Source organism: Cetorhinus maximus, unplaced genomic scaffold (assembly GCF_964194155.1).
Source record: "Cetorhinus maximus unplaced genomic scaffold, sCetMax3.hap1.1 HAP1_SCAFFOLD_2965, whole genome shotgun sequence".
Classification (NCBI taxonomy): domain Eukaryota; kingdom Metazoa; phylum Chordata; class Chondrichthyes; order Lamniformes; family Cetorhinidae; genus Cetorhinus; species Cetorhinus maximus.
The window spans coordinates 1-17,389 of record NW_027598895.1 but is presented as its reverse complement, the minus strand read 5'-3'; the positions used below and the strand labels follow the sequence as shown (position 1 = coordinate 17,389).

Below are 17,389 nucleotides of genomic sequence, written 5' to 3'. Positions count from 1 at the left end.
CCTGCCAATTTCAATCTGCGCCACAAGCTAATTTACCTTATTTCGTATACTGCGTGCATTCACCTTCAGTACTGTATTTCCCGACCCTTTCTCATTGTCATCCCTTTATCTGGTTCAAGTTAGATTCCTAGCCCTTTCCAAACACTCTGTCCTATTTTGTGTTCTGGAGAATTTAATAGCCTCTCAAGGGTTCGCCTTAATTTTCAGTATTTTTCATAATTTTCCATGAAGATGAATCCAAGCCCCCCCGCGCCCCATCCCCACCGCCTCCCCCACCACCACCCCCCCACTCCCACCCCCCCACACGCTAACCTGCTGCTTTGTTTCCCATTAGTCAAGCTTCTTGGAGTTTTACCCCTCCCTCCCCCCAACTTTCTAGTTTAAAGTCCTGTTGACCACCCTATTTACCCTTTTCGCTAGAACATTGGTCCCAGATCGGTTCAGGTGGAGACCCTCCCAACTGTACAGATCCCTTCTGTTTTAATACTGATGCCAGTGCCCCACGAAATGGAACCCCTCTTTCCCACACCACTCCATTAGCCACGTATTTACTTCCCTTATTCTCGCGTCCCTGTGCCAATTTGCACGTGGCTCGGGTAGTAATCCAAAGATTACAACCCTTGAGGACCTGCTCTTTAATTTAGTTCCTAGTTCCTGATAATCCCCAAACAGGTCCTCTTTCCTACTTTTACCTATGTTATTTGTCCCGACGTGGACCACAACAACTGGATCCTCCCGCTCCCTCTCCAATATCCTTTCAAGCCGGTCAGAGATGTCCCTCACCCTGGCACCGGGCAGGCAACATACCATGCGGGACTCTCGATCCTGCTTACAAAGGAAGCTATCAATTCCGCTAATTATAGTATCCCCTACAACTACCATTTGTCTTTTTGCTCCCCCCACTTGAATGGCCTCCTGTGCCACGGTGCCGTGGTCAGCTGGCTCATCCTCCCTACAGCCCTCTTCGCCATCCATGCAGGGAGCAATTACCTCGTACCTGTTGGACAAGGTCAAGAGCTGAGGCGCCTCTGTTCCTGAACAATGGTTCCCTCTACCTGCCTCACTTGCAGTCACACCCTGCTCACCCTGACCACTGACCGGACTTGAGATAGTTAATCTACCAGGTGTGACCGTCTCCTGATACAAAGCGTCCAGGTAAGACTCTCCCTCCCGGATGTGCCGCAACGTCTGTAGCTCAGAGTCCATCTCATCAATTCTGAGCCGGAGTTCCTCCAACAACCAACATTTGTTGCAGATGTGGACACTGCGACTCACAATGGGATCTGCCAGCTCCCTCATCATACATCTACAGCACATCACCTGCCCAGCCATCTCTACTTAGATAATTAATTTATTAATTAGCTTTGCAGAGTATTTTTTTTCAAATTTGGTGCAGATTTCCTACCAAGGAATCAGGTCACAGCTTTCCTGTGACTTCTCTTTTTCAGTTTTGACTTCAGTTATTCTGTGCCCCGAAGCAACCTCTCCAGTGCTCCTCCCTCTGAGTCAGCTCCCTAGACACGAGGCCATGAAAGCTAGATTTATAATTACTACTCCGGTGCTCCTCCCTCCGACTCTTCTCCCAGAATTTACTCACCAATCAGCTGCTTTTTGTTTAAAATCCACTTTCAGAAGGCAGGTCTGGTGCACTCCTGAAGGCACTGCCTCTTCCTCTCTTTTTTTTTAGGTTTGAGGATGAGGGAGGGATGGAAACACTACAGCAATGTAATGTTTGGGGCTATTCCGATCTTTGACAGTGGGTCATCCTCGATTACCTCCTGAATCACGGTGGCTGCGATGACTTTTCCCCGAATGCTTCAGTCACTTCTCACCAGCGCCGTCAGTTGGATTTTGACCTGATTGCATTTTCTTGTGTAATCCATATCTTGTAACGATATGAATTGATGATGGAAGTGTCGTCCGCTCCAATAAGGCAAGTTCCTGATCATAGATGTTCAACGAAACTGTTACGATAACGACCAGTGGCAGAACCATCCACATCCTGATGTGAGGTTCCAGGTCGTGTTCAATGAGGTGAGGAGGTTCGGCAACCAACTCATTGTTGATTGATAGTCGGCTCGCATTCTGCTCCTGGGCTAGGTGCAGCTTGAAAAAGTGATAATGGTAATCCTGAATGGGCTGGGCAGAGTGCCTCTCCTCCTCCCACTATATCAGTTAGAGTCTGTACCCTCGGGAATCTATACCAGTGAGAATCTGTACGCACAGGAATCTATATCAGTCAGACTCTGTACCCACGGGAAAATATGCCAGCGAAACTCTGTACCCATGGGAAGCTATAACAGCGTGAACCTGTACCCACGGGAAACTATACCAGTGAGACCCTGTGCGTACTGGAAGCTACACCAGTGAGACTGGGTACCCACAGAAATCTATACCAGTGAGATGCTGTACCCACGGGAAGCTATACCACCGAGTCGCTGTATCCAGGATAACCTATGCCAGTGGAGCTCTGTACTCTTGCCAATCAATTCCAGTGAGACTCTGTGCTCACAGGAAGCTTTGCTATTGAGGCACTGTAGCACGAGAAGCAAAACAAGTGAGATGCTGTTCCCATGGGAATTTATACCAGTGAGACTTTGTAGCAGAGAAAGTTATAGCTGTGAGACCCTGTACTCACGGGAAGCTGTGCTAGTGATACTGTGTGTACATTGGAAGCTATAACAGTGCGGCCTTGTTTCTAGGCGACTCTGTAAGTGAGTTTTGTCTACCAAGAGGAAATGCTCTTGATGGGCTGGTAGTCGAAATAACCTATAATTTCAGGTCCCTTAAAGATGTGTACTCTCTAAAACCTGTACCCACCGTATCCTTGGCAGCCCATAGCCTTCACAGCCTCTAGCCACAAGATTTCTTCCCCTAGAACCTGTCCCGTTCAGAGCACATTCCCACAAACCTGCACCCTAGTGAACCAGTACCCAAGGTATCCGGTACCCAAGATAGGCTATACCTTCGTCAGTCTGTACCCCCTACAATTTATACTGACGAGAGCTTGTTCACACGCGGCAGGTAACCAAGAATTCTGCACCCAAGAAAAACACTTGCATTTATATAGTGCCTGTCACAACCACCTGATGTCCCATAGTGCTTCACCATAAATGTGCTTTTTTTCAAGCGTTGTCACCATTGTGAATCCGGGAATGCACAAGCCAGTTTGTGCACAGCTGTGGAATGATAACCAGATATTGGAGATAATTTTCGGGTAGGTGACAGAATTGTTGCATACGTTACTGGGCGAATAATCCAGGGAGGCCTGATTAATAATCGGAGATGCGAGTTCGAATCCCAACATGGCAGTTGAGCGAAGTGGGTGGGGGGTGCGGTGCGAGCCGTTGCCGGGCCCTGGAACGGGGAGCGGGGTGGGGCGTGATTCGTTGGAACTTAATTTCAATCACTTAAATACATTTATAATAAAAATGTAGTTTCAGAAACATCGACGGCTAAAATCCCTCGAATTGTTAGGAAAGGCCATCCACATCACTTCTGTAATTTAAGGAAGGATATCTGCTCACGAGGGGAAACATCCTTTCAAATTCACTCTGTCAGCTCCACTCAGGACTTGGTCTGGCTTTCTCCTGCCCCAGTTCATATGTTGATGTTGCTAATTGGAAGGTTAATTATATTGTTAGGATACACAAGTTAAAAGCATTGTTTCGTTTAGTACTTTGACCAGATATAAGTAGGGGACCCTTCCCCATCAGCTGGACACCGCAGGGGCTGGACTGCTTCACTGGACACAAGAATTATATTTTAATTTGATTTAATAAGTTTACTTTAGAGTTTGTTTTTTGTTACAGTGTCCCTTTAAGGGCCCGTGAATTTGTATAATTAGTTAATTCATTTTTTAGTATGCTTTATTTTGTTGATATATTCAAACTAGCTATGACTAGGGGATAGCTCCGGCAATGGGTGTGAGGGGAGATCTATGAGAACTGAACAACTCAGTAAACTCGCTCAATGAAGAAAAGCTCTGCAGCTTGGTGTAAACTTCACTAACCGACTTGGGTCACACTAACAGATGCTGCCATTGCTTCTTTTACCAGTTGCCTTAAATCTGTGCCCTCTGGCTCTCGATTCTTCCACTGCGGACAACTTCTGTAATAGCAGAGGAACTACCTTGAATCCATTCGGACACCAATCAAAAAAACTGATGGTGTGCAGGCTCTTCATGGTGGTAATGCCGGCATTAACCTCCTGAGCCATTACGTCTTCTCGGTACAGCATGCAGCATGCCATGTACTTGCCCTGGTGGGGTTCGAAATTCACCATCTGGATGCCTGTCTTGATATTCAGTGATATTGGTGATATTCAGCATGGTGTGGCGGTCATTGTACTGCACCTCTTTGTGTATCAGTGGTGCGTACGTTACCAGCCGGAAATGGATGCGTGGATCGGGGACCAGGTTCGTCTGGAGCTCCATCAGGTCCCAGTTGAGAGTACCATCGATGCGCAGTGACCCTGTGATGGACGAGACGATCTGCGCCACCCAGCGTTTGACACTAATACAGGTTGGCTCCTCGATCTCGAGGTTGCGCCGACATACGTCGTAAATGGGCTCATTGTCCACCATGAAGGTGCAGTCAAAGTGTTCGTGGGTCCATTGGGCGACCAGCACGGAGTTGTGTGACTCGACCACCCTGGTGGAGGCCTGGGGAGGAGGATAAAGAGAAAACTCCAGCTTGGCTTTCTTGCTGTAGTAGACGGAGAGACTCTCCATGAGGTGGGAGGTAAAGCCTGATCCGGTCCCACCCACAAAACTATGGAAGATGAGGAGCCCCTCCAGTCCTGTGCATTGGGCAGCCTGTAGTGTAGAGGAAAGAAAATCAAGGTGAACAGGCTTAAATTCCATGGAGAGTTTGCACAGATCGGGCTTGTATTCCTCGAGTATTGACGGTTAAGGACCTGATCGATGCCTTTAAGATGGTCAATGGATTTAGCACAATCAATAGAGAGAAGCTAATTCCTCTGGTGAGGGGGGGGGGTGAGGTGGGGCAGAGCAGGAGTCCAGAATAAAGGGGAAGAATCTTAAAACGAGCGCCAGACCTTTCAGGTGTGATGTCAGGAAGCACTCCTTCAGATGAAATCCAGAACTCTCCCCCACCACCCCTCCCCCCAACCCACCCCCCATTATGATGTTGAGGCTGTTGGGAAAGAGGGTAAATTAGATATTTCAAACCCAAGATTGATAGTTTTTTTGGGGGTAAGGCGATTAAGGGGTACGTTACCGAGGCGGATAGATGGAGTTAAGATACATATCAGACATGATCCGAATGAATGGCAGAAAAGGCCGGGGCGACTGAATGGGCCTCCTCCTCTTTCTGTGCAACAGGCTCGAGGGATGACTAGCCTCCTCTTTTCCCTGCGTAACAGGCTCGAGGCACATTATGGGCCTCCCCCTGTTCCCGTGTAAAATCGGACACTGTTTTTGGATTGGCTGCCGTGCCTTTTGCTGCCTGGGTCCCAAGCTCTGGAATTCCTTCCCTAAGTCTTTGCTCCTAACTTCTCCTTTAAGATGCTCTTTCGAGCTGACCTCTTTGATCAAATTTTACTCATGCATTATAACAGCTTGTTACATGGCTCTGTTTCAAACATGCTTTGATAACTCTCCATTGAAGTCCTATAAGTTTGCATCATTACATTAATTGCGCTGTGCAGTTTGCAAGCTGCTCATTTTGACATCTGAAGATGCGGAAAAAGAGTGAGAGAGAAAGAGGCGGGTTGGTGGGTTGGGTGGGGAGAAATGCCGGAACTGTAGCTTAAATGAGGACTGGAGTTTTAAAGTTATCAACAGCAACTCTTAATTACCCCGCTCAGGTCGAGAAATGCTGAGACAGGGTCTCAAATCTTGGTACAATGATAGCCGTACAATAATCATTCCTGCCCTGAACTCGGGACTTGTACATACCAGTGTCATGGGGTAGAGCAGCGAGTGGTGACTGGAACTGGTGTCCCAGATGAATTGGCTGCCACTGATCACCACCCAGGTCTGCAGAGGGTGAATGGAGATTGGATGGGTGAATGAATCACGATGAACAAACCAATGCAAGGTAAAAGGGACCTGAGAACTCATACCTGACAAACCAAGTTATTGCTCGTGAATAACCTACCAACTTGCGTATGCGATCCAAGACCAGGTCGAAAATCTCCTTGCTGATAGAGCAGTGGCTCCAGGCGTAGTTATTTACCGCATCCTCTTTCCTGGTGATGGGCTGCTCGGGGTGAAAGGGCTGCAGGTAGGTGCCGGTACAGACCTCATCTGGGGGACAGGGCAATGGATGGACAATAGTTAGCTGAGTGTCCGACTCGCTGATCTACATTGGATATAAACTTCTGCTGCCCTGTCTCCAAACTCGCACTGAGGCCCGTTCCTGAATCTCCCACTGTGCACTTTGGTCGACATCAAGCCCTGTTAAGTAGAATTCAATTTTACACCTCGCACCCTTGTTTTCAAATCCCTTCATGGACTCGCACACCCTCCTCCCTATTTCTGTAACTTCCTCCAGCTCCTATAAACCTGCCAATCTCTGTAAAATCCTCCAGCCCCTTCAACCCTCCCCATCCCTGTAACGTCCTCCAGCCCCAATAACCCTCCCTAAATCTGTAACCTCCTACAGCCGCAACAACCCTCCCTATCTCTGTTAACTCCTACAGCCCTTTGAGACTTCTGTGCTGCACCAAGTCCAGCCTCTTGTGCATCCCCCAATTCGCATCACTCGAACATTGGCAGCCTTGCCTTCAGCTGCCCGGGAAGCACCTTGGAGATGATTCTGCTGCTTTAAAGGCGTTTTATAAATGTAAAATGTGGTTATGCCAGCTGCCTTTGCAGAAGGTATGGTTTGCGGTGAAGTGTCCCTGATGTTTTGATGAAAGCAACTCAAACCACAAAGCTTTCACTCGCAAGATTAGGTGACAGTTTGCCAGCTGACACCTTGTTCACTCTGACCATGTATTGAACCATCAGTATTGGCCATGCATGGAGCCAGAAATAAATAGTGCCTGAGGGAACCTCTCATCTTGTTCCTTTACCAAGAGATGCCCTCTCTAGTCCTGGAAATGCAGCTCTGAATAGTGGCTGCTCATTGACTACAATGGTCTTGGCAGGAGGTTGTGTAACGAAAGAAGGCTTGCATTTATTTAACACCTGTCACAACCTATGGACTTCTCAAAGTACTTTACAGCCAATAGAGTTTTTTTTTCTGAACTGCAGTCACCTCGATAATGTAGATTTGTGTATTCTGTGTTATAATTTAGGTGGCGTAGTGGAAACGTCACTGGACTAGTAATCCTAAATCTCAGGGCAATGCACTTGGGACACAAGTTCAAATCCCACTCTGACATCTGGTACAATTTATATTCAAATAATAAATCGGGAATTGAAAGCTGGTCATCAGTGATGGTGACCATGGTGGCCATCAACGATGGATGTAAAAACTCATCTGGTTCAGTAATGCCCTTTCAGGAAGGAAACCTGCCACTCCTGTCTGGACTGCATGTGACTCCAGACCCACAGCAGGAGCAATGTCGTTAACTTTTAATGCCCCTCTGAAATGGGCCCCAGTGAGGCACTCCATCCACGGGATTGGTAACAATTGTTGTCCTTGTTGGCAAGGCCCACATACCCATGAAAAGTAAAATTATCTCCATGTAATTTAACTCTTGGGGTCCACGTATCATTCTGGTAAATCTACATTGATCTTCCTCCAAGGTTCCTGATGTGTGGTGCCCAGAGCTGAGCAGAGAAATTCCAGGTGTGGTCTAACCAGGGTTTCTATTGCTGCAGCATCAATTTTACCCCCTTCTAATCTTAACCTCTCTCTTTCTCTCTCTCCCTCTCTACGCTCCATGCCCAGAAAGGGTGTTGGTGAAAATGTGCCATGGATTTGAGTACAGGAATATAGATGTCTTGCTGCAATTATATGGAGCCTGCAACTCGAGCAGTGCAACAGTTTTGGTCTCCTTACCTAAAGGAAGGATATACTTGCCATGGAGGGAGTGCAGCAGATATTCACCACACTGATCCATGGTGCTCAGTTCAATTATGTCTCAGAGCGGCTAGAGGACATCCTGAAGGAGGAGGATGAACAGCTAGTAGTCGTGGTACATACTGGTACAAATTACATAGGTAAAAAAGGGATGTGGTCCTAAAAGCAGAATATCGGGAGTTAGGAAGTAAGTTTTAAAGTAGGACCACAATGGTAGAGATCTCAGGTTTAATACCAGTGCAACGTGCCAGTCAGTTTAGGAAAAAGCAGGATATATCAGATGAATACGTGGCTGAATTGAATGAGTGAAGAAGAGGGTTTCAGAATCCTGGGGCATTGGGACCGGTTCTGGGGGAGGTGTGACCAGTAAAAAATGCATGGGTTATACGTGCACAGGACCGTGACTGATGTCCTAGGGGGAACATTTGCAAGAGTAGTTGGGGGTTCAAATAAAATGGCAGAGAGATGGGAACCTATGCAAGCCAGAAAGTGGATAAGAAGAGTGATAGTCAGAGAAATCGAGGGCAAGAATCAAACAGTATATCGTTGAAAAGTAGTAGGAACGGGACAAGTAATGTTAAAAAGACAAGCCTGAAGGATTTGTGCCTTAACGCGAGGAGCAATCACAATAAAGTGCATGGATTAACCGCGCAAATAGCTGTAAAAAGGTATGAAAAAGTCGGGGTTATGGAGACATGGCTGCAGGCTGACCAGGGATGGGAACGGAACATCCATGGGAATTCAGTATTGAGGAAGGACAGACAAAAAGTAAGAGGCTGTGGAGTTGCAGCGTTTGTGAAAGAGGAAATTAACGCAATAGTGGGGAAAGATATTAGCTGCAATGATGGGGAATCTGTATGGGTAGAGTTGATAAACACGAATTGGCAGAAAACGTTAGTGGGGGTTGTTTATAGACCTCAAAACTGTAGTGGTGATGTTGGGTATGGCATTAAACAGGAAATTAGAGAGGCATGTAATAAAGGAACATATGTAATTATGGATGACTTTAATATGTAATTAGATCGTGCAACACAAATGAGTAACAATACCGCAGAGGAGGAATTCCTGGAGTGTATACGGAATGTTTTTCTGAACCAATACATTGTGGAACCAGCGAGAGAACAGGTCAAACTCGACTGGGTATTGTGTAATGAGAAAGGAATAATTGGCAATCCAGAAGTGCGAGGCCCCTTGGGGATGAGCGACAATAATGTGATAGAATTATTCATCAAGATGCAGAGTAACATAGTTGATTCTGAGACTTGTGTCCTGAATCATAATAGAGGAAACTAGGATGGTATGTGGCACGAGTTGGTTATGATGGATTGGGAAAGGTTTCTTAAAGTGATGACGGTGGATAGGCAATGACAAACATTCAAAGAGCGCAAGTGTGAACTGCAAAAATTGTTTCTTCCTGTCAGGCGCAAATGTAAAACAGGAAAGTTGGCCAAACCATAGCTTACAAGGGACATTAGAGATAGTATTAAACGCAAGGAAGAGGCATAAAAATTGGATGGAAAAACAACAGACCGGAGGATTGGGAGTTGTTTAGAATTCAGCAAAGGAGGAACAAGGGATTGATTAAGAAGGGGAAAATAGAGTACCAGAGTAAGCTTGCAGGGATCATAAAAAACTGAGTGTAAAGGTTTCTACAGGTATGTGAAGAGAAAATGATTGGTGAAGACAAATATCGGTCCCTTGCATTCATAAACAGGGCAATTTATAATGGGGAAGAAAGAAATGTCTGACCAACTAAATACATACTTTGGTTCTGTCTTCACAATGAAGGACACAAATAACTTACCGGAAATGTTGTGGAACACAGGGTTTAGTGAGAGAGAGGAACTGCAAGAAATCAGTATAGTAGGGAAATTGCATTCAGGAAATTGATGGGATTGAATGCCAATGAATCCTCGGGGCGTCATAATCTACATCCCAGAGTACTTAAGGAAGTGGCCCTTGAAATAGTGGATGCATTGGTGGTCATCTTCCGAGAGTCTATGGACTCTGAAACAGTTCCTACAGATTGGAAGGCAGCTAATGTAACCGCACTATTTAAAAAGGGAGGCAGAGAGAAAACAGGGAATTAAAAACGAGTCAGCCTGACGTCGGTAGTGGGCAAAATTCTAGACTCCATTACAAAAATGTAATAGCTGGGCATGTGGAAAACAATGGCAGAATTGGACGGTCAGCATGGATTTAAGAAAGGGATATCATGCTTGACAAATCGACTGGATTTTTTCGAGGATGTAACTGATAGAGTTGATGAGGGGGAGGCGCAAGTGGATGCAGTTTATTTGGGCTTTCAGAAGGCTTTCGACAAAGCTCCATATAAGGGATTGTCGCGTAAAATTAAAACGCATGGGAATGGGGGTTAGTGTATTGAGATGGATAGAAAAATGGTTGGCAGACAGGAAACAAAGAAAAGGAATAAACGGGTCTTTTTTTCCAAATGGCAGTCAGTGCCTAGTGGGGTACCGCAGGGATCGTTGCTGGGGACCCAGTTATTCACAATACACATTAATGATTTAGATGATGGAATTAAATGTAATATCTCGAAATTTGCAGTGACACAAAGCTGGTTGGGAGGGTCAGCTGTGAGGAGAATGCAGAGATGCTTCTGTGTGATTTGGACAAGTAGAGTGAGTGGGCAAATGCAAGGCAGATGCACTATAAATTGGATAAATGTTAAATTATCAATTTTGGTAGAAAAAACGGGAAGGCAGATTATTATCTGAATGGCAATAAATTGAGAGAGGGGAATGTGCAACGAGACCTGGGTGTCCTTGTACAGCAGTCGCTGAAGATAAGCATACAGGTGTAGCAGGCGGTAAAGAAGGCAAATGTTATGTTGGCCTTCATAGCCAGAGGATTCGAGGACAGGAAAAGCGATGTCTTCTTGCAAATGTACAGGGCCTTGGTGAGACCACACCAGGAGTATTGTGTGCAGTTTTGATCTCCTTATCTGAGGAAGTATATACTTGCTATAGAGGGAGTGCAGCGAAGGTTCACCCGACTGATTCCTGGGTAGGTGGAACTGCAATATGAGGAGAGATTGAGTCGATTGGGATTATATTCGCTGGACCTCAGAAGAATGAGGGGGGAAACTCATAGAAACCGATTAAAATTCTAACAAGACTAGAAAGGGTAGATGCAGGAAGGATGTTCCCGATGGCGGGGTAGCCCAACACCAGGGGTCACATTCGGAGGATATGGGGTAGACGATTTAGGACTGAGATGAGGAGAAATTTCTTCACCCAGAGAGTGGTGAGCCTGTGGAATTCGTTACCAAAGAAAGTAGTTGAGACCAAAACATTGTATGCATTCAAGAAGGAGTTACATGTAGCTCTTGGGGTGAAAGGGTTCAAAGGTTATGGGGAGAAAGCGAGAGCAGGCACTTTAGTTGGATAATCAGCCATGATCATAATGAATAGAGGAGCAGACTCGAAGTGCCTAATGGCCTACTCGTGCTCCTGGTTTCTATGACTAGATTGTCCGATGAGGAGAGAGTGAGGATACTGGGCCTGGATTCTTTACACTTTCAAATAATATGATGTGACCTCATTGAAGTGTGCAAAATTCTCCCAGGCTCAATATGCCAGATGCAGAAAGATGTTTGACCTGGCTACTTTGGCTACGGGTGGGGTAGAATTAAAGGACACAGTCTCCGAATAAGGGTAGTCCATTTAGGACTGAGATCAGGGGGGATTTATTTGTTCAGAGGGTAATTAGTCTTTGGAATTCTCCACTCCTGAGGTCTGTGGAGGTTCAGTTATTGACTATGTTCACCCAGAGATTGACAGGTTTTTTGATCTTAAAGGTATCAAGGGATATGGGGATAGTGCGGGAAAATGGTGCTGTGGTAGAATATCAGATATATTCTCGTTGAATGACGGAGCGGGTTGAAGGGCTGAATGGCCTACTCCTGTTCCCTATGTTCCATTGGATTGGTCCATGGTTATGCTTGGCAAAATACTGGAGAGGTTTGCCACTGCCTTATGAAGGCGGCTGACTAGGACTCTCTCCCGCTCTTACTGCCTGTCATTGGAGCCCGCCTCCCATGACCATCAAGTCCTGAAGTGTGATTTGAAACTAGAGCTTCTGGCTCAGAGGCAGGGACGCTCCCCACTGTGTTTCTGTCAGCTCAGGAAAGGGCCCTGTGTGTGAGTGTGTGTGGTGTCGATCATGTGTAAGTGAGCCGCACTGCAAACCCGGCTGATAAGCTTCAATTGGTTTTCAGTGTAATTCTGAGCACAATCAGGGCTGTTTAGCAAGTGTTGCCCTATCGCAGAATCACATCTAATTTTGTACAACAGACAGAAGAACATATCTGACAGCAACTGTGGAGAGAAAGACAGAGTAAATGCTTCCAGTCCATCTGACTCTTCTTAGAGCCATTCTGACTCGAAACGTTAATGTGCTTTTAGCCCCACAAATGCTGTCAGACCTGCTGAGTTTTACGAGCATTTTTTGTTTTTTGTTGCAGATTTCCAGCATACGCAGTATTTTGCCTTTATTTTATTATAGAAGAATCATGTCTATGCACTGTGACTTTTTCAACTAAATTAAAACTTGGGGGGCAGTCATTCCCTGGTTCATTCCCCATGGCAATGCCTTGCCCAATTAAGAGTCAACCTGCCTGGTTAGAATTTGAACAAATGCTTGGCAGTTAACTGTTCCCTGTTACATTCTCCATGACAACATCTCTACCAATCAGAGTCCACGTGCCAAACAATCAGCACTCTCTTCTCCATGCAGTATACATTTTCTTTCGCTTTATAATTGGTATTCTTGTGAATCTGCCCTGATGAGTGCAAAGCGAAAAGCTTCGACAGCATATCAATTTTTTCAGCAATACTCAAGTTCTCTGCTAACAAACAACTATTTGTTTTTATTTCTCCATGGGATGAGATTGTCGTTGGGAAACCAAACCTTTATTGCCCATTCCTAATTTCCGCTTGAGAAGATGGTGGTGAGCTGCCTTCCTCAATGCTACAGTCCAGCTGGTATGTGCACACACACAGTGCTTTTAGAAAGAGGTTCCACCTACATAAAAACGCATTAATTTGGAACAGGAGTGGGCTGTTCAGCTCCACGAGCCTGCTCCACCGTTCAATAAGATGCTGATCACTGATCTGGCCGTAACCTCAACTCCACATTCACAGCTACCCTGATAACATTTGCCAAGAAGTTATCCACCTCTGCTTTAAAAATACTCAATGACTGTGCCTCCACCGCTCTCCCGGGAAGAGAGTTCCAAAAACTGTCAACCCACTGAGAGAATAAAATTCTCCTAATTTCTGTCCAAAATTGCAGGTGTCTTATTCTTTAAAATGTGTCCCCTAGTTCTAATATCCTCCACAGGGGGAAACATCCTAGCCACATCGATCCTGTCCACTCCCTCCAGATCTTAAATGTTTCAATAAGATCACCTCTCATTCTTCTGAACTCCAATGGATACAGGCCCAAGCTCTCCAACCTTCCCTCAAAAGGTTAACCCCTATCCCAGGTATCACTCGAGTGAACATTCCCTGAACTGCTTTTACTGGATTTATATCTGTATCTGAACAAGGATTTCAACTTTCCTTACGTTATTTTTCACATCATATTATTTTATAAATCATATCATTTTATATATCAGATATTGTTTCCTACATTAAATCTGGGAGTATAATTCCAATGTACATCATTGCCTATAAAACAATATGGGACATTGTGAAAGCTCCTCCAGAAACCGCAGTCCTTTCTTCCTCCATTTGTTGCACAGACCTTGAGTTTAGCTAAATCCATGAGCAATCTTACCAATAACATTGGGCTCCAAATCGATAAACACGGCTCGGGGAAAGTGTTTACTCGCCCCCGTCTCATTGAAGAAGGTTTTCAAGGAATCGTCGCCTCCTCTGGTGCTCCTGTAACTGCGCATTGTCCCGTCTGTTTTGATCCGGTGCTCCAGGCAATACAGCTCCCTGCAAGCGTTGCCGATCTGCACACCGGCCTTGCCAATGTGGAGCGAAAGACACAGGCGCTGCAGTGGAGAGAACATTTGATTATTTGCATGGGTCATTGTGGGCAGTGCTTGATCAGCTCAGTGGGAGGGTGGAAGGCAGATGTTACACAGATGGCCACTTACTACCTGTCGGCTCCCTCTATGCCGCTCCGTGTACAGTCTGTACTCAACACTCCATTAAATGACCTGTCACACTCCGTCCCTTGCTCTGCCCTTCCAGACCCCCTCTCACAGTACACTGCCCCATTGCCCTGCCTGTACCGGAAGCCACTTTCATCCATAGGGGCAGTTACCCATGCGCAACTTATTCTGTGCTAATCTCCAGCACCCTATGCCCGGCTAACTCATTTGTTGCCCTGTCCGCTTCATCATTCACGGCCTCACGCTCCCTATACTCTTTACATAATGGATCTACATCTCTCTCACTCTTTGTCTCAACACCTCCTTATAGGAATAGAAGCTTAGGAGCAGGAACAGGGCATTCGGCCCTTCGAGTCTGATTCTCCACTCGATAAGATCATGCCTGAACTGACTGTGGCTTCAACTCCACCTTCCTGTCCACCAATCCCCACAACACTTGATTGCCTTCTCCATCAAGAATCCATCTTGAATACATTCATTGTTGCAGCCTCCAATGCTTTCCGAAAAACCCTACTGGTGTCCTTAGCTATTCCTGGCCCCATGCCCTTCGTCATTCCTCCTCATCATTCAGAATCACTCTGCACTTTCATTCCTTCCGATACCTCATTATTCCATGCCCCTTGCCCTCTTTGCCCCGTTTCCCTCATCACTCAGTTCCTTATTTAAATCATTCATGGGATGTGGGCGTCGCTGGCTGGGCCAGCATTTGTTTCCCATCCCTAAGTATCTCTTGTAAAGGTGGTAGTGTGTGCTGTCTTCGTGAACCGCTGCAGACCATGTGGTGTAGGTGCAGCCATGGTGCTGCTCGTGGGGAGTTCAAGGGTTTTGGCCCAGTGAATGTGAAGGCACGACCGATATATTTCCAAGTCAAGATCGTGTGTGGCTTGGAGAGGACCTTCCAGGTGGTGGTGTTCCCCTGTGTCTGCTTCCCTTGTCCTTCTATGTGGTAGAAGTCACAGGTTTGGGCGGTGCTGCCGAAGCAGCCTTGGTGAGTTGCTGCAGTGCATGTTCTAGTCGGTACGCACTGCTGCCACACGGCAGCGCTGGTGGATGGAGTGAATGTTTGTGGATGGCGTGCAAATCAATCAGGCTGTTTTGTCCCGCATGGTGTCAAACTTCTTGAATTATGTTGGAGCTGCATTCATCCAGGAAAGTGGAAGGAATTCCATCACACTACTGACTTGTGCCTTGTAGATGCTGTTTAGACTTCGTGGGGCCAGGAAGTGGGTTACTATCGCAGAATTCCCAGCGTCTGACCTGCTCTTGTAGTCACAGTATTTATATGGCTGGTGCAGTTCAGAATCTGGTCAATTGTAACCCCTGGGTTGTTGATAGTTGGGGAAGCTGAGTTCAATTCTGTCTACCACACTTTCGGAAGGATGTGAAGGTTGCAGAGAAAGAGAGATCAGAAAAGGTTCACGAGAATGGTTCCAGGGATGAGGAGCTTCATTTTTGTCGCTAGGTTGGAGAAATTGGGATTGGTGTCCTTGGAGAAGAGAAGACTGAGAGAGGATTTGATCGAGGTGTTCAAAATGATGAGGGGACTTGACCAGATAAGTTGGGAAAAGCTTTTCCCATTGGCGGAAGGATCGGGAACCAGAGGGACAAAGATTTAAGGCGATTGGTAAAAGAAGCAATTGAGATGTGAGGAGAAGCTTTTTCATGCAGCGAGTGGTTAGGATCTGGACCGAACTGCCTGAGTGTGTGGTGGAGGTAGGATAGACCCAGGCTTTAAAGAGAGAATCGGATTTTTACCTGAAGAGAAGAAAGTGGCAGAGCTAGAGGGAATGGGCAGGTAGAGAGCGGCTATCTGAGTTGTTCTTGTAGAAATACAGCATGGACAAGACAGGCAGAATGGCCTCCTTCTGTTTTTCTTTGAGTACATCGTGGACCATTCGTGCAGGGCACTGGATAACTATTGCAATAACACTACCGCATGCGTCTGTACACCAAAAATGTGGCACTTTTTACATGCACTCCTTCCACGCCCTCTCACATTTACGGCCTCAGTCGCACCAGCTGCCCTTTCTTCTCGTTCCATCCCACCCAATCTATTTAGGACTCTCCTGAACTGTGAGGCATGCGGCACTGAAGGAGGGAGGGAACAGGTGATGAGGCGCAAGCGCATTGCCAGCAACTGGTACTGCAAACATGCATTCTGGCTGAAACCCGGCAGGGATTGGAGAGTAACAGAGGCACACAAGAGTGAGCTGGGCACGCCCACGCAGTGGACACCCACAATCTTGCTGAACTGCTCCTGTTGCGTTTGGAGGGGTCATTGCCCTCACTCCTCAAGTGGGACAGGCACCCTCATACAGCACGGCTTCCTATTTGTCGCTGGCGATAATCCCCACCGTCGGCTCGACTCTTATTGGCTGATGAGCTAATGAGAGGCAAAAAATGCAGCAATCAGTCACTGTTGTATCCAAGCAACCAGAGTTATAATCAAATATAACGTAACACATACGGAAAGAGGAATTAGGAGTAGGAGTATGTCCTTCGTGCCTGCTTCTGTCATTCAACAGTATGTGATTGTGGCACAACTCTCCATCCCCGTCTCCCTCCGACACCCTTTGACTCCCTTGTTAGTGAAGACTCTATCAACCTCTGACATTAAACATATTCAATGAGCCAGAATCCACTGCTCGCTGCGAAAGAGAATTCCACAGACTTACCACCCTCTGAAAGAAAAAATATCTCCTCAACTCCGTCTTAAATCTGAGACCCCTGATTTATTAACTGTGTCCCCTAGTTCTATTCTCTCCCACAAGGGGTAACATCCTTTCAACAATCATTCTGAAAAAACCCTGTAGATCTTCTATTTTCAATCAATCCACCTCTCATTCTTCTAAACGCCAATGGAAAAAGGCCCAACCTGTCAAAACTTAACTCATAAAGTAAACCGTCGTCCCAGCAATCTGTCGAACAATTCACTGAACTGCTGATAATGCAATTATACCCTTTCCAAATAAGGAAATCAAAACTATGCACAGTGCTACAGATATGGTCGCACCAACGCCATGTACAATTTTATCAAATTATCCCAGCTGTTAAATTCCATTGCATTTGCAGTAAACGCCAACATGCTGTGTGCTCATAATCACTTGCTGTAAACCCATCATATTCAATCAGTGACACTCCTACACCCATCACATCCCAACAGTGACACGCCTACACCCATCACATCCCAACAGTCACACTCTTACACCCATCACTAACCCTCAGTGATACTCCGACACTCATC

The 17,389-nt window shown here is 46.2% G+C and overlaps 1 pseudogene; it reads right to left on the bottom strand.

The window, feature by feature from the left end:
* Nucleotides 1–3,076: 3,076 nt before the first annotated feature.
* On the bottom strand, nucleotides 3,077–14,022 carry LOC144677744 (tubulin alpha-1C chain-like; annotated as a pseudogene).
* Nucleotides 14,023–17,389: the final 3,367 nt, after the last annotated feature.